Source organism: Symphalangus syndactylus, chromosome 9 (genome assembly GCF_028878055.3).
Source record: "Symphalangus syndactylus isolate Jambi chromosome 9, NHGRI_mSymSyn1-v2.1_pri, whole genome shotgun sequence".
Classification (NCBI taxonomy): Eukaryota; Metazoa; Chordata; class Mammalia; order Primates; family Hylobatidae; genus Symphalangus; species Symphalangus syndactylus.
The window spans coordinates 87294891-87321081 of NC_072431.2; the positions used below are offsets into that span (position 1 = coordinate 87294891).

Here is a 26191-nt window from a genome sequence, read left to right on the forward strand (position 1 = left end):
GAGATTTTAAAATTTATGGTTCTGACTAGGGTTAGGAAGGGTAAATAGGCTTCATTTCAAGTATCTTCTCTGATTGATTGGTACATATTTCATCCTTGGCCTAAAGAGATCAAAATATAAAATGACCCTGGAAACACAGTGTCAGAAACCACAGAATCTCCCTAATCCTCTAGATGTGGTGCCAGGTACCATCACATTCTTCTAGTGTATGTGAAATGGGACCCCTGGCAACTGTTGCCTCACAGCTAAACTCTCTTAGCCCTAAAGCCCAGGTAATTAACCCTACTATTCTATAAGGGATGCAAGTAACAAAAGTATAATGTACTGTCCCCTTACCAAATAGTACTCAAGGTGCTTCCAGGTCGCTAGAAGAAAGATTCTTTAAAACATTCATCAAGCCCACAATGTCTTGTAGAGGTGGGCACTAAATGCTGAGCCCAAATGGTCCCTCTCCAGCAGTAGGAATCATGATCATGAATATGCATTTCTACTGGCTTCCTTCTGTGAACCAGCCACACCTGGTCTGCACAGGGAGGCCTGTGAATTTCTGGCCCAGCTCTGCCCATTTTTAAAGCCAAGGGGTACCATAATGGAAAGCTCACAAGAAACTGGTCTCCCTTCTCTCCTTTGTTCCAGGGCAGGCCATGGGGGTGGAAGGGATTGGTGGTTGCCCTAAAGCTACTATCTGGTTGCCAGGCCCAAGCACCCACACGTCAACATTTTCTTTAATATACCTGCTCAGCCAAAAATGATTGGGATTCCTGTGTCCTAGAATTTGGCTGGACTTCGTTTCCAATTCCTGGGAGGTAGCCTCTAAATCCCTGGAATTTCTTGGATGATAGTAGTGCCTTTGTTATTCATGGCAGGCTCTAATAATTTATGCTAGAGCTGGTGGGCTCCTAGTTAGCTTACGCCTAAGAGATGACTTAGGATGAGGGCTGCGATTAGAGTGTTGTGTCTCTGAGTCACGTGACATCGGCCTGATCTCTGGAGAGGAGCTGGTGATTGAGGTCAGCCACATGGCCAATGATTCAGTCAACTATGCCTTCATATGAAACTCCAATAACAACTCTGGACATGAAGACTCAGGTGAGTGTCCCTACTGGCAATACTCTGTGCTGGGAGGGTAATGCATCCTGACTCCACAGGGAGAGGACACAGGAAGCGTTGCATTCTAGGTGCTTCCAGACCTCACCCTATGCAGCTCTCCTTTTGGCAGGTTCTGATTTGTCTCCTTTTGCTATAATAAAACTGTAATAATAAGTATACCACTTTCCTGCGTTCTGAAAGTTATTCTAGTAAATTAGCAAACCTAAGGGGTACTGGGAACTCCTAAATTTGTAGCCAGCTGGTAGAAGTGTGGGTGGCCTGGGGCCCATGGCCTTGTGGCAGTGTGTAGGGGACAGTGTTGACTTGTGAAGTCTGGCCCAGCCCCAGGTAGTTGGTGTCAGAACTCACTGCAGGAGCCCTCCTCAGTTTCCCCAGCAGCACTGCACGGAGGGCTGGCCCAGCTGACTGAGACTGTCCATTTCCTGCCCACAAAAGAACCTTTTGTGGTAGTAAGTGGGGAGACCACCTCTCATATTGTCTTATGCCTAATTTCTGCCTCCAAAGAAAGAAGAAGTAAAAACTAAAAGGCAGAAATGAAATCCACAAGCAGACAGCCTGGCCCCACACCCTGGGCTGGTAGTTTAAGATTGACTCCTGACCTAATCGGTTATGTTATCTATAGATTACAGACATTGTATAGAAAAGTACTGTGAAAATCCCTGTCCTATTCTGTTCCATTCTAATTACTGGTGCATGCAGCCCCTAGTCACATACCCCCTGCTTGCTCAATCGATCACGACCCTCTCACATGGATCCCCTTGGAGTTGTAAGCCCTTAAAGGGGACAGGAATTGCTTACTTGGAGAGCTCAGTTGTTGGAGACATGAGTCTTGCCGAAGCTCCCAGCTGAATAAAGCCCTTCCTTCTTTAACTCAGTGTCTGAGGGGTTTTGACTGCTGCTTGTCCTGCTACAGTAGAAGTTATTAAGAAATTATTTTAGGCAGATAGAGAGGAAAAGGGGTCCTTGGAAAGTTTTCGTTTTTGAAAAAAGCTCCAGAAACATTTCTTGTCCAGTAGGAAAGCCCTGGGTCTTAGAGCCTGGCTGGCAACCTTTGATATGCAAATACAGGCCATTACAAACTGGGTCCATCCAACACTGCGATTCCCGCCATTGTCCTCTTGCCCTTGCCCCCACATGTGCCTGGCAACATGGCCACTCCCACATATCCCCACATGTGTAGAACATCATGGCGCCCTGTATTTGCATATTAAAAGGCTAGGGTGGGGCCGGACGCAGTGGCTCACGCTTGTAATCCCAGCACTTTGGGAGGCTGAGGCGGGCGGATCACGAGGTCAGGAGATCGAGACCACGGTGAAACCCCGTCTCTACTAAAAATACAAAAAAAAAAAAAAAAAAAAAAATTAGCAGGGCGTGGTGGCAGGCGCCTGTAGTCCCAGCTACTCGGAGAGGCTGAGGCAGGAGAATGGCATGAACCCAGGAGGCGGAGCTTGCAGTGAGCCAAGATTGCGCCACTGCACTCCAGCCTGGGTGACAGAGCGAGACTCCATCTCCAAAAAAAAAAAAAAAAAAAAAAAAAAAACGGCTAGGGTGGGAAGGCAAGTTTTTTTCCAAGGCTACATGAATGACATGCCTGGTCAAACCAATCCCCTGAGCCCTCTGCAAATCAGACACCACCTCCTCCAGCCTGTTTATATACCTGGCTGGTGTCCCCCACACGTGAGTTCCCTCTCTTGGCTTTGGAGCCCTGCTCTCTGTGTCTCTGTACAGGGGAGCTTCTTCCTTCTTTCTTCTTCTTTCTTGTCTACTAAACTCTCCGCTCCTTAAAACTACTCCATGTGTGTCCGTGTCATTTTATCTAAATCACATGAGACAAGAGGCCTCATGTTCCTCCACTCATTGTATCACTTTCTCTATACACCTTCCAACCCTGGCTGGGGACTTGCTCCAAATTAACGAACCTCTTAAACCATGACATGCTCTTTTCCCTTGGGCTTTGTTCATCAAGAACTATGAATCCAGAAGATGAGGGTGGCTTTATCAGCCCATCAGTAAAACGCCCTAGGTATAAATGTTGCCCAAAGCCAGCTTTGCTGTGCCTTCCAAGACACTGTGATCTATACTGCTGGTCACAGGCACACTGTGGCCAGGTTCATTCCCTCTGCCCTGCCATACCCCACTCCTTGCTTCCTTCCCTTCTCCACCAAAATGTGTTATCAGGACCCAGTTGCTTCTAAGATAAAGATGTGCATCCAAGATGTGATATCCTAAACCACTGCTGTGTTCAGGTCCGTGATACGTCTTGCCCTCTTGTTTGGAAAAAAATACCCTGTGCTCTAAGAGGTTCAGATGAGTAGGTTCTCAAGGTGACCCAGTGCTGCTGCGGGAGAAAGCAGTGAGGCCTCCTGCCTCCTCCCACCTTCCATTGGATCATATTGCTGCTCAGGAATAACAATTCAATCCGTGATCTAAATATATCTTACACTGAATGGCCCAGCATTGTGGTATTGATTTTTTAAGTTAAAAATACAAGATGAACTATCAGTTTTCACCTACAAAATCCTGTTTCTAAAGCTTCAAAATCCTTTTTGACACAGACTTCGTTGGGCCATTTACACAGCTTTCTTCCACAGGGGAATCTAAAACTCTTCCTAATACCTAGCTGGTGCCGTGCCCCCATTCCCTCTACTGGACCCCACAAGCCTCCCTGGGAGGCTTTTCTTCCAGGAAATCCTGCACTCTCCAGCCCCAGAAGGATTGGGTGCTGGTGGCCAGGCTTGTGCTAGATAACACCGCTCTTGGGCCAGAGACAGACGTGGCACCCAAAGGAGCTAATTAATTAGATGCTCAGTGACCAAAAATAGTTCCTTTCCTGATAATTCTAAAAGACATGAGTGGTGGGTGTTAATTCTGTGAAGTCCTCCAAACCATACGCCAAGAGCTGTGTAAGGACATGGCCAAGAAATAGGCATATAGTTCAGAAAGAGAAGAGGAGAGATGCCTAAGCCCCTCATCATTTTGCAAGTCAAGCTGTCTGCTGTATAATCTTATTATACTGATCCTTGTCTCCTCTTCCCCCTTTTATGGTCATTTGAAATTAGCTCAGGTAGGTTTCACTTCCTCGCAATGAATGATTCTGGAGGGAGTGAGACATTCCCTGCTTTCAAGGGTACCCCAATTCATCTACAGATGAGAAGCAGCAACAGTATCTCTCATTAATTTGATATAGACATTCAACTATAATCCAACACCTACCCTAGTTACCAGAACTCATGCACTTGAAGTAGAGAGAAACATGTTTCTTATTCCTTATCTGTATTCCCAGAAAGGGACTTCATTTAGCTGGAACCCAAAGTGTAATTTACATAGCTAACTGAGACTCAATTTTAATTTACAGTGTGGGCTCAGGGTCAGAACTCAAGTATAAAGTGCCTATGCAGCAAAACATGAAGAGATGAGAAAGCTAAGTGAGTGTTTAAATTTATTCTAGTATTAAAAAATTTCATTAGATAAAGGGCTCACTTTTTTCATGTACTTGGTAATAAGTTGCTGTCATTAAAATGTGTGCCTGGCCTAGGGATGGGACACAAACAGGAGAGTGTGATCACAGAAGGAGCTATTAAAATTGTGTCAGAAAGCACTCTAATGCTGCCACTATGACCAGACCGTGAGCCATAGAACCCTTGACAGCTGGTCCCTCTGGTGCAAGGATGCTTTAAGATTACACTGCAGCTGGGAGCGGTGGCTCACGCCTGTAATCCCAGCAATTTAGGAGGCTGAGGTGGGAGGATCAGTTGAGGCCAGGGGTTTGAAGCCAGCCTGGGCAACATGGTGAAACCCTGTCTTTACTAAAATTACAAAAGTTAACCGGGCATGATGGTGGGCGCCTGTAATCCCAATTATTTGGGAGGCTGAAGCAGGAGAATCACTTGAACCCAGAAGGCAGAGGTTGCAGTGAGCTGAGATCGCATCACTGTACTCCAGCCTGGGGGAAAGAGCAAGACTCTCAGGAAAAAAAAAAAAAAAATACACTGCATTTGCCACACTGCTAAAGGGAAGCAGGATGTGGGCTAGTGGATACCTTTGTCCCTGGGGCTAACACAGCATCTGGGGAGCAGTACCAGGCAACATCTTCAGCTTACCATGATCCAGGAAAGAGAAAAACTCAATGGTGCTGATGGCTAAGGTGGATGGACTGCCTTCTGCCACAGCAAAAACCTTTAAAGCATTAAAAACCTGCTTCGGCTGGGCACGGTGGCACACGCCTGTAATCCCAGCACTTTGGGAGGCTGAGGCGGGTGGATCACGAGGTCAGGAGTTCAAGATCATCCTGGCCAATATGGTGAAAACTCATCTCTCCTAAAAATACAAAACTTAGCTGGGCATGGTGGCGCGCACCTGTGGTCCAGCTATTCAGGAGGCTGAGGCTGAGGCTGAAGAATCGCTTGAACCTGGAAGGCGAAGGTTGCAGTGAGCCCAGATCGCACCACTGCACTCCAGCCTGGGTGACAGAGCAAGACTCTGTCTCAACAACAACAACAAAAAGGCCTGCTTCATCTCACCAGACTCAGCTTTCATCTTATAAAACAAAGACCATATAAAATGACAGACTCATATGACTTCCTATTCTGTCTTCTCCCTGACTCAGGGCCAGAGACTACTTCCATAAACTGTACAACATCTCTCTGTCATGGGGTCAGACAGTTTGAAGAAACTACAGTGGTCTCTGTCTGCCCCACTCCTCTGCCTGGTCTCTGAACATTGGCCCTATACATCCTTGGAGACAGCAGTGACCAGAACAAAGCTACAGAGGGAGGCACAGGATGGCAGAGGATGTTGACCTAACTCCTTCAGCATTTGACACATCAATTTGATAAAATATAACAGTATACAGGGACTCTGATTTAAATAATATCAGTTAAGTAGATGTCTTTCAAGATCTTTACAATCAAAGAATAGACTGTTTTCTAATATCCATGGACCATTTACCAAAAATTGATTATACAAAGGCCTCAAAGAAAACCTTGATAAATTATGAAATGCATAAAGAGTGGTGATAACATTTTCTGACTGCAAAGCAACTAGGACAGATATTGTATTAATAATACAAGTTTCAAGTTTAAAAATACCTTAATCATTTGTTAACGATTTAACCTTTGGTTAAAAGGGAATTTTAAATTGCAATTACATACTGCTCAGAAATGAAAGACAATGAGAATGCCACAAAAGGAATACAAATAAAATTATGTGCAACAGTGGAATCCATAGCATTACATAGGATTGCCATCTAGCCAGCACTGGCTGGGTCAGCCGTGCTGACTGTTAGGACAGGGCAACGCTTCTGTGAGGATTGGAAAACAGCACAGCTTTCAGCCTCTCTCGGGACAATCAACCCTCGCAAGGTGCAGCAGCTAAAGGGTTAATGCAGGCACAGCAAGGGCTCTCCAGGAGTCCCAAGGGCAGTGTGCATTCTGACTAGGCAGTGCCTATACAGTCACTGGTAATTAAATATTGTATAGTTTAGCTGCTAGTGTTAGAAAACAAGAAGAATGTAAATCAAGAACCTGAAAATTCAATCCTTACATTTTTTAAAATCAGCATAAAAAGAGCAAAGCAAACCCAAGGAGAGCAGGAAGAGTAAGTGAATAAATACCCCAAAGGTGTAGGCTACCTTGCACCTGCCTCTCTGTCCCACTTTACTCTTCCTGCCCTGGGTCCTGGGACGCTGACTGGGAGGAAGCATTCATGGGCCCCCTCACCCGCTGCCTCCCAGTTGGGTTCAGCCAATGTGGAACACACAGAAGACTGGAGGGAGGGAGAAGTGCAACATCAGAGCATGCTCCCACATGGTTCCCTCACTGTGGGCTGAGAGCTGGCCCATCTCTGGGGGCTCCTCCTCCTTCTGGGCTAGTGCCCGTGCCCACCTACGTCAGCTCATGCCTGCCCAGCCACCCTGCTGTCTCCTGTGCTCTGCCCATGCCTTGGTCAACAGTCCTTTTATGAAATGCTCCTTAAATTAGCCACCTTGAGTTTGCCATAATTTCCTGATTGGATCCTGACTGACATACCAACAATCACCACCACCACCACAACAGAACAATAAAAACGAAACAAAACAAAACAGGGGCAGGGGAAAGTAGCGTTGCCATCTAAATTAAACAGCTATTTTTTGACAAGGATATATAGACGCATATACACAGACACGCACATGAAACTCTAATTTGTCTAGTTTTTTGTACCTATTACTCAGAAAAGTTATTTGAATATATACTTGAATGTATTATTTCCTAAGTTATTTATTATGATATTTATTACTCTAGTTCTTTAGATGGCATTCTTTTATTCTTTAAAAGCTGTTTTCCCTATCAAGGACAGTTATAATCTCCTTTCACATTTCTAATATTGTTTATTTGCTTTATTTTCTCTAATTTTACATGTATGTACATCCATGTATAAAAACAGAAAAAATATATTTGAAAAAACGAAAAATAACTAAAAATTCGAGAGAAATATATATGAAAAACTAGAAAAACTATAGAAATACATATGTGTATTTCAATTAGAAAAGAAAAACTAGAGGGAAAAAGCAAGTAAATAATACCAGTAATATAGAAGATTAGAATCATCACCAATAGGGAAAACAGCTTTTAAAGAATTAAAATAAAGGTCTCTAAAGGTCTAATATAATAAATTCCAAAATCCTGATGAAATGTTTAATTTCCTGAAAAAATACATACTGATTTGATCACATAGAAACTTTATACCTTTTGTTTTTCTCATTGCAATCATATTCCCATTCTAAGTCCCCAACAAAATTTCTTCCTAATGCTATCACTATTTATGATGTAAACTCTTTTATTAATTATATCATTCTTTTCTGTGATAAAAATACGTATAAAGATTTAAATCTAATTTTTAAAAAAATTATTGACCGGGCACAGTGGCTCACGCCTGTAATCCCAGCACTTTTGGAGGCTGAGGCGGGTGGATCATGAGGTCAGGAGATCGAGACCATCCTGGCTAACACGGTGAAACCCCATCTCTACTAAAAATACAAAAAATTAGTCGGGCGTGGTGGCAGGCACCTGTAGTCCCAGCTACTCAGGAGGCTGAGGCAGGATAATAGCGTGAACCCGGGAGGCGGAGCTTGCATAGAGCGGAGATCGCACCACTGCACTCCAGCCTGGGTGACAGAGCGAGACTCTGTCTCAAAAAAAAAAAAAAAAAAAAATTCTTATGATCACCAGCTCTAAGTGTTAAACCATTTCTTCCAGGTTGAGTAACCAATTAGTATTGTTAGAGTTATCATCAGTAGTATATAGTTGATCCAAACGAAATAAGCACATGTCATTTATGATAAAGTCTCTTATCATGAAATCATCTTTAATGATTTACAAGTCAATAACTCAATCAAGTCAGTCCTGCTTCAGTTTGATGAACATAAAGAACTTGAAAACACTTCACTTGGGGCAAGATTTGCTACCCAGTCCCAGAGTCATGCACTTCCTGGGAAGTATATAAAAAAGACTTACCACGCCTGATCAGGTGATGGATAATTACACCTGCTATTCTTTCACTGAGAAATACATAAATTAACTCATGAAAAAGCAAGAAAATTGACATATTACTAATTTCGTTACACTTTTACTGATATAATATTGTAATAACATGATTTAATCTTAGCTCATGCTTTAAATATACTTTTGTCATAATCTTAGAGCTACAGATTTAGTCGTTCTATTTGTGGAAAATATCTACCATATAATATAAATGGCAAAGCCAGTCCTCTTTGTCAAACCAACTAGCCAAATAAGATCTTTTTCAGAAAAATGTCTGACTTCATTTTAAAATCCAGATAAATGTGTTAATGTACATTTTAAAGAATATTAGAAATATTACTGGAAATAAAAGATGCAATTTGTGAGTCAGAGTACTTAGACATTCCAATAAGATTAAAATAATGAAGATCTAATATATTTATCCATTTTAAAGTAAGTTCTATAAACAAGATAATAAATCACTCTCATTACTTAATTTGCTATAGTGCAATGTAATTTGCAGCTAAAATTACCAGTTACTTAAGAAGAGTGCAGCATAATAGCCTTGGCCTCCTTTCTGTAATTGTGTGCATATGATTTGGTTTTGAGGGACAGTTAAATGAGTCTCATGTATAAACACCAGAAATAACTCCAATAGTCTTGTTAAACATAATTATAACATAATTTATATATTTTAAAAAGTGAAAAGAGTATTTTGCTAAAAATTATCAGTCTAGCAGCTAGTATATAATTTTGTTTTGTATTAATAGCAGGAAAAAATTATTGAATGTTTTATAAGATGGCAAATGACTGCAAATAAAGAGTGTATGATCTGATTTGATAAACCAGATTTTGACTACCTTAATAACACAACCCTAATCTGAGAGAGATTGGGTAAAAGTTTTATTCATGCATTTCATTTAATAGCCTTGAAATTGTTGATAGTTCAGGAAATATCACAACTGTGTTTACAAGAATCAATAGCAAAAATCTCTTTGAAGAGACTGTTCTCTTAGCTGAGGGATGAGTGCTGAGGACAGGTGTAAAGAAATGCTTACATTTAAATATGGGTAGGGGTTGTTTCCAATATTCAGTCTTTCTTACAGTGCTCCCTTTGCCTTGTTCTCCTGTAAGTCTCCCTTAAGAACTCCTTGCATAGTAGACGGGCAGACGCAAAGTCATTAAAATGAAACTTGTCATTACTCCACATACTGTACATCTGAAGAATTCCAAACATCACAAACATGCAGGACAAAGCATCCCCTTCTAACACCACCCTTTATTCTTAGCTGAGCTGTATAAGGCAGAAACAGAAGGGAAGCTCAAAGGGTTTATGATGTCTTGATTTATGATTCTGAAAAAGGTTTTCCCTTTGTTCAATATCCTCAAAGTTTTATGCTCTGTGGGTAATGCACAGGTAAAATTTGAGGGAGGCAAGGCGGAACGCCCCCCTTTTGTGAAGGGTTATTATGAACACAGGTTTATTCTAGCAAGTCAATTTTAGAAAAGAATAGATAGAAGTTGAGGTTTTGAGGACAGGATTCCATAGAATCTCATGCTTCAGTCCCCCTTGGAAAGTCTTTTACCCCTGGGAATCATGCCCTCTGGTGGGAGGACACTGTCCCATGAGACTGTGAGATCCCTGAGGACAGAGATAATCAATCCCAACTCTCCCTGCATCCCTAGCACCCACATGGTGCCCACACGGAGCATTCACACTTGGATACAGAACTGGTTCATTCATTCACAGAGGAAAAAGGTGATGTGTCAGATGGGACTTAAACAATGGGAACGGCCTGAATAAGCCAAAAGCAATTTTATTTACATAAAATGGTAAAGGTTGGATTTTTCATCCTGATATTTAGCCTACCTGCCTCCATACTGAGAGACAGGACTAGCTGGATTTCCTAGGCCGACTAAGAATCCCTAAGCCTAGCTGGGAAGGTGACCGCATCCAGCTTTAAACATGGGGCTTGCAACTTAGCTCACACCCGACTAATCAGAGAGCTCACTAAAATACTAATTAGGCAAAAACAGGAGGTAAAGAAATAGCAATCATCTATCGCCTGAGAGCACAGCGGGAGGGACAATACAATGATCGGGATATAAACCCAGGCATTCCAGCCGGCAATGGCTACCCTTTTTGGGTCCCCTCCCTTTGTATGGGAGCTCTGTTTTCAGTCTATTAAATCTTGCAACTGCACACTCTTCTGGTCCGTGTTTGTTACAGCTCGAGCTGAGCTTTCACTAGCCATCCACCACTGCTATTTGCCGCCATCGCAGACCCACCACTGACTTCTAGCCCTCTGGATCCGGCAGGGTGTCCTCTGTGCTCCTGCTCCAGCGAGGCGCCCATTGCTGCTCTGGATTGGGCTAAAAGCTTGCCATTGTTCTTGCTTGGCTAAGTGCCCGGGTTCGTCCTAATCGAGCTGAACACTAGTCACTGGGTTCCATGGTTCTCTTCCATGACCCACGGCTTCTAATAGGGCTATAACACTCACCGCATGGCCCCAGATTCCATTCCTTGGAATCCATGAGGCCAAGAACCCCAGGTTAAAGAACACGAGGCTTGCAGCCATCTTGGAAGCGGCCCAACACCATCTTGGGAGCTCTAGGAGCAAGGACCCCTATAACAATAACACACACACACACGGACACACACACACACACACACACACACACACTCACTTCTACTTGATCCTTCTTGAGTCTTCTATCAGTGGCCCAGGCATGCAAAAATCCTGTCTCAGGATGACCTGAGCCCCTCTTAATGATGTTCTACCAGAGCCACCCAGGGCCTCATACTGTGAAAGTTTTCCTATTCTCACCTCATCACAATGCACCTTTTCAATGACCTATCTCCACAATAAGTTCTTTTTGGGCAGTGACAATAGGCACATCAACTTCTATGAAACCCCTCCAGTTAAGAGAGTCCTTGGTCAGCAAGGTCTCCCCATCCAGGCAGTGGGACAAGCTGCAGGGATCCTTCTGTTGGAAGGAAGGCCCTGCACTCAGACCCCACATATGGCTGGGTCCACTCAGGCCAGGAAACTGCCAGTCCCCGGCTCTTGACTTAAAACCATCAAGAGCAGTTGATTTTAAGTTTCTCTCAACTCTGTCTGACCTTCGCTTTGGAGAAGAGCCCAAAGTTCAGAGTGGTGGCTGTGTTCCTTTAGTTAAAGTTCCGCTCTGACATATTGAGTACCTCACCTTAAGTAGAGATGCTGTGGGACTGGGCACAGCAGATGACCTCGGGGTGAATGCCAGTGCCCGGCCCGTCTTGTGATTTGCTCTATTAATGCTCCCTTCACTCTTCTGGAATGCCCGCCTCTCGTTTTGCTTCAGCTCCTTCCTGCCAGCATTCAGATATGTCCACTCTTCTCCACATTCCTCTCACTCAAATAACCAATTTTCTTTTCTCCTTCCCAGCAGACTTGTGGAAAGACATTGATATTCCTGGCTTTGCATCTGTACGTCTCCATCAAATCTTACCCAGTTGTAGCCCGGCTGCGAAATCACTCTCCAACTGAAACTTTTTCCACAGAGAAAAAAATGGGCAAGGAGGCTCTTTCTTGTAAATTCTAATCTCTTTGAGACAGGAGAGAGAGAGAAGCTCCCTTGTAAATTTGACAGTGCTTTACAGAGGAGACAGGAGCCCCGAGATACCCCTGAGAAATAAAATAATAGTAATTGGCCTGAAAAAGGCAGAGAACCAGATCCAGAGTGAGAGGCTCAGGAAGCAGAGTGATGCCTGGTGCCTGGAGAGTGTCACACACCCGCAGGCCCTGGCTGAGGACACTTGCCTGCAAGGCATCATCAGCTCTGGCTCTGATCAGCAGGAGCAACAGGGGACAGGGGAGCGTGGGTCTTCAGGGGGCCAGCGTGCCGTATGTGGTCTTGCCTGGAAACCATTCACCACGATGGCGATCATGGACAAGATTGTAAGGGGCTCAGTGGGTCTGATGCCACTGTTATGCTGGCTTCATAAAACAACTTGGGGCCTCACACCACAGGGCAAGCTGAGCTGGCATGAAAGGCTGCCCGCCTCCCACTCCTAACCCTGCTCTACCTGCCTCAAATACATAAAAATGCTAAATAAGAGGTAATGCTTTGTGCATATAGCCAAGTTCAATATCAAAAGAGGTGCCAGGAATGAAGCAAAATCTTCTAAAAGCCAGGGCGACTTGGCTAAAATGGAAGCCAGAGGCAGGCATAGGTATTTCAGAGCCAGACCCAGGCCTCAGCCTCCAGGAGTGTGTGGCTTGTGATGCCCTTGCAGGGAGATGAATCCAGACCTCTGGTTCCATGCTGGAAGCCAGACACGTTGGAGGGCTGGCTTGTTGCTTCGGTGGAAAGAAACAGCACTGACCACCAGCCCTGGAAAATGGTGGCTCCAAAGAGGTTAAGAGGGATCGGAATTGCCTAGAAGGAGCATGTCCTAGACCTAAACCACCAATGAGAATGAAGCCAGAACTCACACTGTGTGGGTGGTAAAGAGACACACATTTGCTTCCCCAGCTGAAAACTGACACAAAAAATTACCCTAAACTGCTGAATCCTATGAGGCCCAGAAGAGGCGAATGTGAGCTGTCCCCTGGAGATACTGCCAGGCCCAGACCCCGGGGACTCTCAGTGATAGAAAACCGCCAGGAGAGGCAGCAGGTGAAAGACCGGGAGACTTTAACCCCAATAACTCAGGATAATAAAACAGCCCAAGAGAACACTTAAAATAAGAATGTCACCTTTCATTGTTTCAAGGTAAAGGAAGATGTGGGAGTCATAAGACAGTAACAGGACCCTGTGGGAAAAGACCAAGTTGATTTGCAAAAGAAGCAAAGGAATTCTACAATGAAATGTCTAGCCATTGAGATAGAGAAATCAATAGAAAGTTGAAAGAGCAGACTTCAGAGAATTAGTCTATTGGAAAAAAGATTTGAGAAAATCACTCAGATGTCACAAGAAGAGGTAAAGATCTGGAAAATATGAGGGTTTCAATAATAGGGAAGAGAAATGAAAATGTGCATTATCTATTAACAGGAGCTCCAGAAACAGAAAAAGAAAATGGGAGAGGAGGGATGTTTGAAGGGATGATGGTGAAGTTTCCAGATATAAAGAAAAATGGAATTTCTAATTGAGGCAACACCACAACTCCTAATCAGAATAAATTAAATAAATCTACACATAGGTACAGCTTAGTAAATCTGCAGACCATAAAAAGACAACTACTTTAATTACCAAGAGAAGAAAGATTATCTCAAAAGTAATGGCAGTGTTCATTTCTGCAACACACCTGCCAGAATTGGAACAGTAAGAGAAGATAAGCATGGCTCCTGCACGAGATGACACGCCAAACTGTGAAGCATTCCATGTTTTTTAAAGTACAATAAGCCAGGAATAGAAAATTAGGCACCATATGTTCTCATTCATACCTGGAAACTAAAAATGTCGATCTCATAGAGGTTAAAAGTAGAGCAGAGGATACTAGAAGCTGACAAGGGAAGGGGGAGGGAAGAATAGGGAGAGGTATGTTAAAAGACATAAAATTTCAGCTAGACAAGAGGGATCAGTTCTAGGTTCTATAGCATGGTAAGATGACTACAGTTATAAGTAAAATATTATATAATTTCAAATAGCTATTAAATAGAAGGAGGGTATTGAATGTTTCCAAGACAAAGAAATGATGAATGTTTGAGATAGCAAATATGCTAATTACCTTGATTGCATCACTATCCATCACTTTGTATACCACGAATGTACAATATTATTTGTCAATTTAAAAATAGAATTTTAGGCAGGGTGCGGTGGCTCACGTCTGTAATCCCAGCACTTTGGGGGCTGAGGCGGGCAGATCACTTGAGGTCAAGAATTTGAGACCAGCCTGGCCAACATGGTGAAACCCCATCTCTACTAAAAATACAAAAATTAGCCAGGCATGGTGGCATGCACCTGTAATCCCAGCTACTCTGTAGGCTGAGGCAGGATAATTGCTTGAACCTGGGAGGCAGAGGTTGCAGTGAGCTGAGATCGCACCACTGGACTCCAGTCTGGGCAACAGAGCATGAATCTGTCTCAAAAATAAAAAAATCAAAATTTGAAAAGTAATGGCAATTAGGCAAAAGCACTTTACGAAGCAGCAAAGGACTTCCGAAGATAATGCAATAATATATTCAAAGTGCCAAGTGAAAATACAACAGCTATCCTAGAATTATATATTTAGCAAGTCTGTCATTCAAGAATAAAGGTTAACTCAGCTATAACAAAGACCAACAGAGTTTTTCATTCTAAATAGCTTAAAGATTATTTTAGCACAAAGAATACTGAATCTAGAAGTGAACTGGATTTAAGAAACCATCCGAAGAGATGAAACTGGCAAACATTTTGATTCACTTAAATATGAACTGAGTGTAAAAATAATGATAAATGACCAGATTTGGAAGTTTACAAAACGAAGGAAATAAAAGCAGCGCCCAGTATGGGAGGTGGGGGAGGGAAGCTGGGCATTGTAAGGCTTTTGTGGTGTTAGAGTACGATACAGAGATTAATGAGTCTCAGTGTTCCTAAAGTTAATTATGCCTCTTAAAAAATGAAAGTTAACCACTAAAGAATTGAAGTAGAACACATTACTTCCAAGCCGGTGGGGGACTGAGGGGAGGAAAGAAAGCTATAAAACAAAATGTGTTTGATCCAATAGAGAGCAGAAGAGACAAAAAATAAAAGACCAAAAAAAAAAAAAGCATGGTAGACCTTTTTGGCCAACCCTTATCTTCGCATTCCATTTCCCTCTCCTCTCGCCTGTCTTCCTAACCCCTTGATTTACAGAAATGACAGAGCCTCCCAGAATATCCTCTTGACTCCACAGCAGATTGACTGCCGCGTTCCTGGTGTGTGTTCCCAGAGCTCCTGGAACTCCACCACCAGAACCCTTACAATGCTCCCTTGTGAGTGCACATGGCGGGGGCTCATCTAAAAGTATTAATTCATGTGTTTCCTCTGTACATTAATTTGCTCTCCAGTTCCAAAAGATGGGTTTTCTCCCCTAGTCCAATGCAAAGAGGAAACTAAGAGGAGAAAGAAAGAGCCACAGCCTGAGCGCCAGACAATGTGTGCTTACGGAGAATTTTAGTGTCCAGAGGGTGGAAGTGGCAGGGGAGAGAGGGTGTCCTGGATGGGGAGGGATAACACAGACCTTCTCCTTGGAGGGCTAAAGGAAAGGCTGGAAGGAAGATGGGGCCCAGCTGTGCTCAGTGTAGGAGGCCCCCAGCCCCCCGCACTGTGGACCACAAATCATCCAACAGCCCTGGGCATTTATAACTCCCCCATCATCTTGCCCTGAAATGAGAGTAAGGGACCTGAAGATCTTGGGTAGGGGTAGGACAGAAGGGACCTTGTCCACTGACCATGATGAAACTGAGGAGAACCGATTAGAAATTTTCTGAACAGCTGAAGCAGCTGTGGTCACGAGACCACTGCACATGGCCAGGCATGCTGTGGAGTGTACAACCTGCGCGACATTCTTACTGCAGACACAATGAGCCTTGTTTTAACTGCCAATGTTGGGACAAAGACTCTCCTTGACCAGACTCTATTCACAGTTCTCAAGCAGGCCTTGACCTTGGCCTAGAAGAACTATGACTTGCAGCACAAGTGATTTCATCCACCCCACTACAGGAAAAGTCTTGAATAAACACTAGCATAGTTGCCATCAGTTCCAGGCTGTGTTCCTAGGATGACAATTCCAGCCCCCTTAAAATGCCTGCCTGAGAAAACTCAATGCCGCAGAAAGAATTTATTGTTTGTTTGGGAGGCCGAGGCAGGCAGATCATGAGGTCAGGAGTTTGAGACCAGCCTGGCCAACATAGTGAAACATCATCTCTACTAAAAATACAAAAAATTAGCTGGGCATGGTGGCAGGCACCTGTAATTCCAGCTACTTGGGAGGCTGAGGCAAAAGAATCTCTTGAACCCAGGAGGTGAAGGTTGCAGTGAGCCAAGATCGCACCACTGCACTCCAGCCTGGGCGACAGTGCGAGACTCTGCTTCCAAAAAAAAAAAATTGCTGTTTGTTTCAGACAACACCTGATGACAGGCCTCTGAGCTCACTTTTCTTAGGGCATTTACTTTAGAAAGCTTGCAATTATATATTCTTTCTGTGCCCATTTGAGATAGAAACCTTCTACCACCCAGAAATGTCCCCTCAGGTATGTGGGAGCCATCTCTTTGAAATGCAAATATTCAGTGAGATAGCTCTCTTGTCTCCCAGTTCCTGTGGGACAGTAAGATCCTAACTTTGTGGGGCCTTAATCCAGTTGGCAAAACTATGTCCTGTCCTAAAGATAGGAGACTTTTGTTTCTCCTCCAGGTAAGTGTCAATTAACAAACTCAGATGGCCTAAACCCATAGACCACCCCTTTACCTTCCTTTAGTCCCTTTCCTTTAGCACATACCACATTTGTCTCAGGGGAGCTGAGCTGAGGTTTCACTGAGGTCTCTTCCTTACTGCAGTAGTACTGACTAGAATCCGTCTTGTCTCCTTAACTAGTGTTCAGCTTTGTGTTTCTTTGGCAATTCCAAGCTGGGACAAAAGTTTCATGAGGGCAGGGCCATGCCTGTCTTGTATAACTGGCCACCACCAGAGTCAAGGTGTTCAGTAGATATTTACATAATGAATAAATGAACATAAGATTTTTTTTCACTTGATTTGCACTCTGATAGCGAGTTGCATCCTTTAACTGCCATCTTGCAAAAAATACAGTGCTGGACAAACGAATGCACCAAGAAAATGACTTAGGGTTTCTTGAACAAAATCTACTGCCAACTAATCATGGAGTGATTTCACTGCCATGGGTTTATTGTGTTTATTCAACAAACTTTACATGAGTCATGCAAAATGGTCTTCAGTTTCAAGCTTTCTTTTGAAATTTCCTCAGGATAAGAATGAACTAACAAAATGATAGAGCAGGCCGGGCGTGCTCTCTACTAAAAATACAAAAAAAAAAAAAAAAAAATTAGCCGGGCGTGGTGGCGGGCGCCTGTAGTCCCAGCTACTCGGAGAGGCTGAGGCAGGAGAATGGCGTGAACCCGGGAGGCGGAGCTTGCAGTGAGCCGAGATTGCGCCACTGCGCTCCAGCCTGGGCGACATAGCGAGACTCCGTCTCAAAAAAAAAAAAAAAAAAAAACAGATGGAGCAACAAAATTAGCTGCTTTGACACCTACTGTTGAAGAAGGCAAAAATATTTATTTATTATGGTGCCGAGGTATAAGAGTTCTAACCATAATCTGCCAAGAACTTCAGGAATTATTGACGTCTTGAGCTAAATAGTCACAATCAGCATTCTTGCTAAGCAACAATTCATTTGTTATTACAAGTTCAAAATAAATTCTTTAGGTAAGGCAGAGAGTCCATTTATAATTCAGTTTGTGCTTTTCTCTGCAATATACATCTAAACATAGTGAATACAAGATATTACATAATAGCAAGCATTGTCAGCTATTAAATATATACAATTTAAGAAAGTGGGGTATACAACTGCAAAAGGATTGTAACATTAAAATACAATAATACTTGTGATATGTTACTGATGACAATACACAATTACCCATTAAAATGTGATGTGGCTTGGCCGGCAGCGGTGGCTACCAGCAGTGACCAGCACTTTGGGAGGCTGAGGTGGGTGGATCATTTCAGGTCAGGAGTTCAAGACCACCTTGGCCAATATGGTGAAACCCCCTCTCTACTAAAAATACAAAAATTAGCCGGGTATGGTAGCAGACGCCTGTAATCTGTAATCCCAGCTATTCAGGAGGCTGAGGCAGGAGAATCACTTGAACTGGGGAGGCAGAAGATGCAATAAGCAAGATTGTGCCACTGCCCTCCAGCCTGGGCGACAAGCAAGAAAAAAAAAAAGTAATGTGGCTTTATTCTTACAAGAAACAAAAAATATCCTTATCCTTTGTTCAGTAATCTCACTCCAGGAATTATCTTTAAAAAATAATCGAAGGGCCGGGCGCGGTGGCTCACGCTTGTAATCCCAGCACTTTGGGAGGCCGAGGCGGGCGGATCACGAGGTCAGGAGATCGAGACCATGGTGAAACCCCATCTCTACTAAAAAATAGAAAAAATTAGCCGGGCGTGGTGGCGGGCGCCTGTAGTCCCAGCTACTCGGAGAGGCTGAGGCAGGAGAATGGCGTGAACCCGGGAGGGGGAGCTTGCAGTGAGCCGAGATTGCGCCACTGCACTCCAGCCTGGGCGACAGAGCGAGACTCCGTCTCAAAAAAAAAAAAAAAAAAAAAATAATCGAAGAAGGAAAAGAAACAATATATGGGATGTTCACTGCCATATTATTTGCAATATTACACCAAAAAGGAAACTAAGAGAGGACTGTCTCAATAAATTAGGGAACATCAACTTCCTGTAGCATGTTGCAGCTATCACAACTGATGATGATAAAGATAATATAGCAAAATAAAACTATTTGAAATATAATAAGTATAAAAGGCAAGGAGAGGGCTGGGCACGGTGGCTCACCCTTGTAATCCCGGCACTTTGGGAAGTCGAGGCAAGCAGATCGCCTGAGTGTCATGTGCATCTGTGTGAAGAGACCACCAAACAGGCTTTGTGTGAGCAACAAAGCTGTTTATTTCACCTGGGTGCAGGCGGGCTGAGTCCAAAAAGAGAATCAGCGAAGGGAGATAGGGGTAGGGCTGTTTTACAGGATTTGGGTAGGTAGTGGAAAATTATAGTCAAAGGGGGTTGTCCTCTGGCTGGCAGGGGTGGGGGTCACAAGGTGCTCAGTTGGGGAGCTTCTGAGCCAGGAGAAGGAATTTCACAAGGTAATGTCATCAGTTAAGGCAGGAATCAGCCATTTTCACTTCTTTCCTGATTCTTCATTTGCATCAGGCCATCTGGATGTATACATGCAGGTCACAGGGGATATGATGGCTTAGCTTGGGCTCAGAGGCCTGACACTGAAGTCAGGAGTTCAGACCAGCCTGGCCAACATGGTGAAACCCCATCTCTACTAAAAACACAAAAATTAGCTGGGCATGGTGGCAGGTGCCTGTATTCCCAGCTCCTCGGGAGGCTGAGGTATGATAATCGCTTGAACCCGGGAGGCAGAGGTTGCAGTGAGCCGAGATTGCGCCACTGCACTCCAGCCTGGGGGATATAGTGAGACTGTTTCAAAAAAAAAAAAAAAAAAGGCAAGGAGAAAAATTTCATAATTATAATCTTGTAATAATTATGTATGCATATGAATGTGAAAAAGAATATGGAAAAGGAAAGATACTTTTCTTTTTGGTTCTGTAATTATTGTCATTATTGATGTCATGTTTTTAGTGCCCAAAAATATGCACACACAATTTTTTGATGAGAGAGAGATCCTATGGAGTACAGATCTTGACCAAAACAAATGAGAAAACTGTTGGGACAGGACAGCGTGCATTGTGCAGACTCTAGTACAAGACTCTGTGTTCAAATTCTGGCTGTGCCACTGACTAGCTAGGTATCCTTCAGCAAGTTACTCAACCTCTGTAGCCCTTGGCTTTCCCATCTACTTGTATTTCATAGGGTTACTCTGAGGGTTAAATGAGTAAGTGCTTAAAACAGTATCTGGAGCATCATGAGTAGTTCAGTGTTGGCTAAGTATTATTTTTATTATTATTAAGGAACCTCTTTACACAGAAGTCTCCTTGTTATGAATTTCTCTGAAGCTCTCACAGATAAAGTGGAATTTGATTCTACCCCAGAGTCGTAAGTCATACTCCTCTCACATGAACCATTATTTTAGTCAGTCCTTTATCTATACTTGGACATTTAGGCATTTTTCTTTTTGCTTTTATGTCCTAATGTTAATGAAATCTTCAAGCATATATTTTTTCGTTTAGTTGTAAGAATTCAGCATAGATATTTCTCTCTACACAAGACCATTCTCTGGACATAAGTCATTGCAGACAAATTCTCTGACCAAGGTTCCCTAGTCTAGAGTCTAGGAGAATTGCTGATTTACTTTGGTGACTTCGTGCAGGAAAAAGACTTGGAAAGTGGAATTGTGAAGAAAATGTCAGCTTTACCACTTGCATACCTTAAGTCACAATCTACCATGGGGAATGTAAAGATGAATAAACACTGGCTGTTCCATTACCGTTTTTCTTTTCATAATTACCCTAAAATATTATAGGTTTACAGAAAAGCCCCCTAGCATCCCATCGAGCGTGGATTCTCAATTTGACTTCTGGGCATCCTTCCTCCTTTTGTTTTAACACAGCATGCTTCCCCATGAACATGCACAGAGGTAATTCTCTGTACATCCTGCCTCTACAGGCTCATGGACTTCCGCAGCCTCAGCTCTAGAAGAAAGACTCAGAAATCTGCATTTCCAGCTCCCAAACCCCCTTCTCTAGAGCTCTGTGATTGGGACTGCCTCTTCCATTGGAGTGTCCTCTAATTCACCACGCTCAGAGAGCAGGAGGGTCTTGGGCAGGCCAGTCAAGGGACATTTTGATGAAAAGGAACACCAAGGGCCAGTGTGTGATGGATTTGAGTCCAGCCTAGAGCAAGTCTGTTACTTTTTGTCCGTGGTCTTCAAGCTGAATAACACACACACACCTCCCCTATCACAAATGTCCTTCTCCTGTGTTTCAAAATAACAGGGGTATATTTCTTCCCCACTGTGAATCTTACATCGACTCTGGAAATAAAAACCTTCTGGAAAATGAAGGAAGAGTTAATGAGATCATGGCCTTGTGAAGCTTCCTTCCATTGAGGCGCTTTGGTAAGGTTTCCCATCTTGCTGGCTTTGTAACTATTTTTGTTTAGGGTAAAGCATGGAAACAGAGTCAGAGGTGAGCATGTTGGGCCACGTTGCTATGTTTGATAATAAGACTTACTATCCAACAGGGAGGCAGAAGTGGTAATAAGTTTTGAAGACCCTGTTTCTTCTATTACCCAGCGAAGCCAAATTGCTCCTGCGAGAGCTGGCCATAAGAGCAGAGCAATGAGCCCAGGACAAAACACTGGCAGCAGAAGAGCTTTATTTCATCAGACGAGAGAACATGGCAAAGCTCTGTGTCTCACCTGTGTATTTATCTTAGAAGGCAACCTCAGAAGTGGGATGGCTGTCTCAGCACACACATTAACACAAAGGGTTTGAATCTAAAAAATTGGAAGGTAGGATTACCCAACAGAGAAGAAATCTGACTTGGCTGCTGGGTTTGCTGAAGAGGACTGGCTTTGCAGATTTTGTTAAAAGGTGATCATTTTACTAATTGAGTGACACGAATGAGCCAAAATTTGCCATTCTTAAGTTTTTGACAAAAGCATTTTAAAAGAAGATTTAAAAATACTGCATCATATTGCAAAGGTGTACTAACTGAACAATATTTCAATCTTACTTTATCTAACAGTATTAATCAATTATAGAAGGTACTTCTAATAAAATAAGTATAATTAATGTCATTCAGGAAAGCCTTTTTTTTGGTAGATGTTCCAGAAACTGAGACAATGACTCTAATTTGGGCCAATCAAATCCGTTTGAAAGTTAGCTGGTTTCTAGTACTTTTAAAAAACAGAGGAGAACCTAATCAAATTGTCAGATAATAGGACCTTAAAAATAATTTTCTGTGATTTTTGGCATGAGCCCTAGAAGGAGTTATAAAAATTGAGCGACGCTTAGTGACTTCTTCCATTCCTATGTACTTATTCACAGATTATTACTATAATCATGCCCCTAAATACAAACAGAATTAAATCTTAAAATTGCCCACACTACTTACAACAGTGAAATTAAAAAACAACCACCACAACAAAGCAAACGTGTATATATAGAATTGATGCCAAAACTGTCTCATTTTAACAGGAAATAGCACTCATTCGTGGGTACTGGAACACGAGAGAAATAAAAGCCCCTTCCTACTCAGTAAGAGATACATTTCGGATAAAATTCTGTATTTTTTCTACTAAAAATGTATAACGTGTAATCAATTGTGTATGAATCACAACTGTAAAATATATTAATCTAGATATTTCTCATATATAAAAACTCGATGTTTACAAAGAATTAAAAAAATCTAATTCCCACTATGTACTTATTTTTGTGGACAGGACATATGACATAGTGATGAGTAAGACTTCCTGCCAGAGGGTTATACTATATTAGGATAAAATGCAGCGGGGTTGGTGAAATAGAAATGTAAGTTCCAGGGGGAAAAGAATAATGTAAGTATTCAACTGTCAATGAAAAGCTTTACATGTATTTTATAAACTGATCATGGAAACTCTCAAAGTCTATAATATTCAGATTCCATAGGGTATATAATCTTAAACAGATAACTTTATTGTAAAATGTCAATATTTAAGTAAATACAGATAATTCTTTGCTACTGATTAGATTTATAAAACACATTTTTAAAATGTCAACATTAAAAGTGCAAAACTCATGAGTTGAAGGGAGAGCTAAAGACAGGCAGGCAAACTATAATCATAAGAGACCAGGTGTGCAGAAGGGAAACACAGAGGCTGTTCCCTGAGCGGGAGCTCTCAGCTTGCCTGGAGAGAACCGTGGAGAGAGAGAGTGTGCAAAGAGGGTCTGGAGGGTTCTCTGTGTGGAGGCAGGATATTTGGACACTCTTATATTGGATTTGTGGTCATTCCAGGCTTTGGAACTGGGAAGGGAAATGGTTTAGCTTAGCATTATTGAACAAATACAAGGTAGGAAGGACGCTGTGAGAGCCCTCAGAGGAACAATAGCCAGCTAGCTCTTGATGACGAGAACGCTGGAGAGGGTGCTTCCTACTTCACCAGTTCTCCTGGGAGAAGAACATGGCCAGCCCAAAGGGATCTCAGGAGGACTGCGGGTGTGCGAGGATGTGTGTGCACGTGAGTGTGGAGTGTGTGTGTAAATCTATAGTGTGTGTGAGTGTGGGGTGTGAGAGTGTGCAAATCTGTATTGTGTGTGAGTGTGGGGTGTGTATGGTGTGTGTGGTGTGTGTGTGAGTGTGGGGGTGTGTGTGAGATAGAGTGTGGGGTGTGTGACTATGGTGTGTGAATGTGTATGATTGTGGGGTGTGTATGGTGTGTGTGGTGTGTGTGTGAGTGTGGGGGTGTGTGTGAGTGTAGGAGAGAGTGTGGGGTGTGTGACTATGGTGTGTGAATGTGTATGATTGTGGGGTGTGTATGGTGTGTGTGGTGTGTGAGTGTAAGTGAAGGGTGTGAGATAGAGTGTGGAGTGTGAGTGTGGGGTGATTGTGGTGTCTGTGGTGTGTGACTATGGTGTGTGAGTGTAGGAGAGAGTGTGGGGTGTGTGACTACGGTGGGTACGTGTTAGGGTGGGTGAGTGTGTGAATGTGAGTATGAGTGTGTGTAAGAGAGTATGGGTGTGTGACTGGTGAGTGTGTGTAAGATGTGCGTGTGTGTGAGAGCGTGGGGTGTGTGACTATGATGAGTGTATGTAGGGTGCGTGTGTAAGTGACAGAGTGTAGGGTGAGCGTGCAAATGTGTGGTGTGTGTGTGGGGGGTGTGTGTAAGTGTGAGTGTGTGAGTGGGTGTGTGAGAGACTGTGGGATGTGCGGCTATGGTGGGTGTGTATAGGGTGAGCGTGCAAATGTGTGTGGTGTGTGTATGAATGTGGGGTGAGTGTGTGTGTGTGAGACAGTGTGGGGTGTGTGACTATAGTGGGTATGTGTAAGGTGTGTGAATGTGATTGTGTGGTGTGTGAGTGAGTGTGTGTGTGTGGGGTGTGTGACTATGGGGTGTGTGTGTGTGTGTGTGTGTGTAGGGTGTTGGAGTGTGTGTGTTGAGGGTCGAGATGACCTAGGGGCAATGGCAGGAAAGATGTGGGTTGTCATTGCTCAGACTGAACGGGGCAGCCACAGCTGACAGGGAATCAGGGGCCCAGTGCCAGCTCCAGGGGCCTGTGAACCAGCGCCTTCACCGGGAACCCTGTGCTGGGTTTAATGCTCTGCTGTCGCCATCTTGAAATCCTTAATAATTTTTGCACAAGCTGTCCCGCATTTTCCTTTGTCACTGGGGCCATGGTTATGTTGCCAGTCCTAGAAGCGGTCTGTGTTCGTCAGAGGCCCCCACCTGCCCAGCATACTCACATCCCTCTCACCTTACCGCTCCTCTCCCAGGTAAGGGAGTCCTACTGATCCTTGTCTTACCATGAGCTACACCTGTTCTTCATGCAGCAGTGCCTGATACAGATTTAGGGGCTCAGTTTGGAAAAATCGCTCAGGGCTGGGGGAGCTGTAGAAGGTTATTTAGTAGAGGCAGTAATCGCTCTGTGCCAAGAGGCGGGTCCCACCCTCTCCTTGGGCCACCGTGGGCGCTCCTGGGCATCTGTCCACCCAGGATGCATTGCTTTGCAGGGGGCTAATCAATGCCTCTCCACAGGTACCAGGAAGGCGGTCTAGGGCAGCGGAGCCTTTCTCTGATTTGCATAAAGTCATTATCTGGAAAAGCTGTTTCTCTGTGTGAGTGTGTGGGGGTGAGATGGGGGGATTCTGCTCCCTCTTCCACTTAATGAGTGAGTTCCTACCATGGTAAGACTGTGACCCCCACCCATACCCCCAAAATAAGATATTTTCCTTTTTCTTTTTTTCTCATCTTCCTAATTTTCTTGAGTGTACACAGAACAAAAACTATTTTTTTCTATAAATTCTCCTTTGGATTACATCACCTTAGAGAAAGGTGCACTGGGACCAGGGATGGGGGCTTTTGTGTTCCAATTAATAGGCCTTTTTTCTTTTCTTTAAGAATTTAATTTATTGGATAACATGAATGCGTTTGAGAGATATGTGCCCGTCCTTTAGCTCACTGATCTCCTACAACAATCGGTGCTTTTATGAAATGAATATGATGCACACACTACCATGTATACACTTAAAAAAATGGCTCAAGGGCAGGGGGAAAATAAAACTCAATTTAAAACATAGTTTAATTTTTTCTTACTTTCTGATGTACATGAATGTAAAATATTACAAATTATTCTTCATGTGAGTTTTAAAACCACCACAGATTTAAATTTAATAAATAAAGGTATGTAATGTAACTCCAAACTTACTTAAAAACTTGCCGAGCTGACTTCGCAGCTGTGCACACTGTGGAAGAAACTATCAAAACACACTCCTAGAGCCTCTCACTGGAGCCCGGCCCATCTCCCGCTCAGGGCAGAAGTGTGCAGAGAGAGTGGCCCACTGCACACATCCTGAGGGCGTTAAATCAATGAGGCAGGAGATTCATGCATATGCAGTTACCCTCTGAGAGCCGGGACCTGTGGCAAACTACCCTGGACTCCAACGCTGAATGAGATCATCACAGAGGTGCTGGCTGTTTGTCATCAAAGCATGGTTCACTCATGCAAAACGGAACAATTGAATGCAACAAACCCTAGACACTGATTGAAATAGTTGTCTTAGAAACAATAAGACCTATTTGGGTTCAGATAAAATCAAGTAAAGATAGAGGCAGTGCCTACCTTTTTATATTAAAGTACCTGCAAAATACTAAACTCTTTAGAATACCAAAAATATCAAAATCCCATAATGTGTCAAAATTAAGAAACAAACACATATCTCCTAACAGTATTGGA

General features: G+C 43.3%; 1 protein-coding gene and 1 non-coding gene across 7 annotated transcripts in view; one reads left to right on the forward strand and one right to left on the reverse strand.

The window, feature by feature from the left end:
• Positions 1-26191, reverse strand: part of HECW1 (HECT, C2 and WW domain containing E3 ubiquitin protein ligase 1) — a 473895-nt gene that overhangs the window by 361060 nt on the left and 86644 nt on the right. The window lies entirely within an intron of this gene.
• On the forward strand, positions 13876-13980 carry LOC129490834 (U6 spliceosomal RNA). The gene has a single exon (XR_008660326.1). It is a non-coding gene; the product is annotated as a U6 spliceosomal RNA (small nuclear RNA).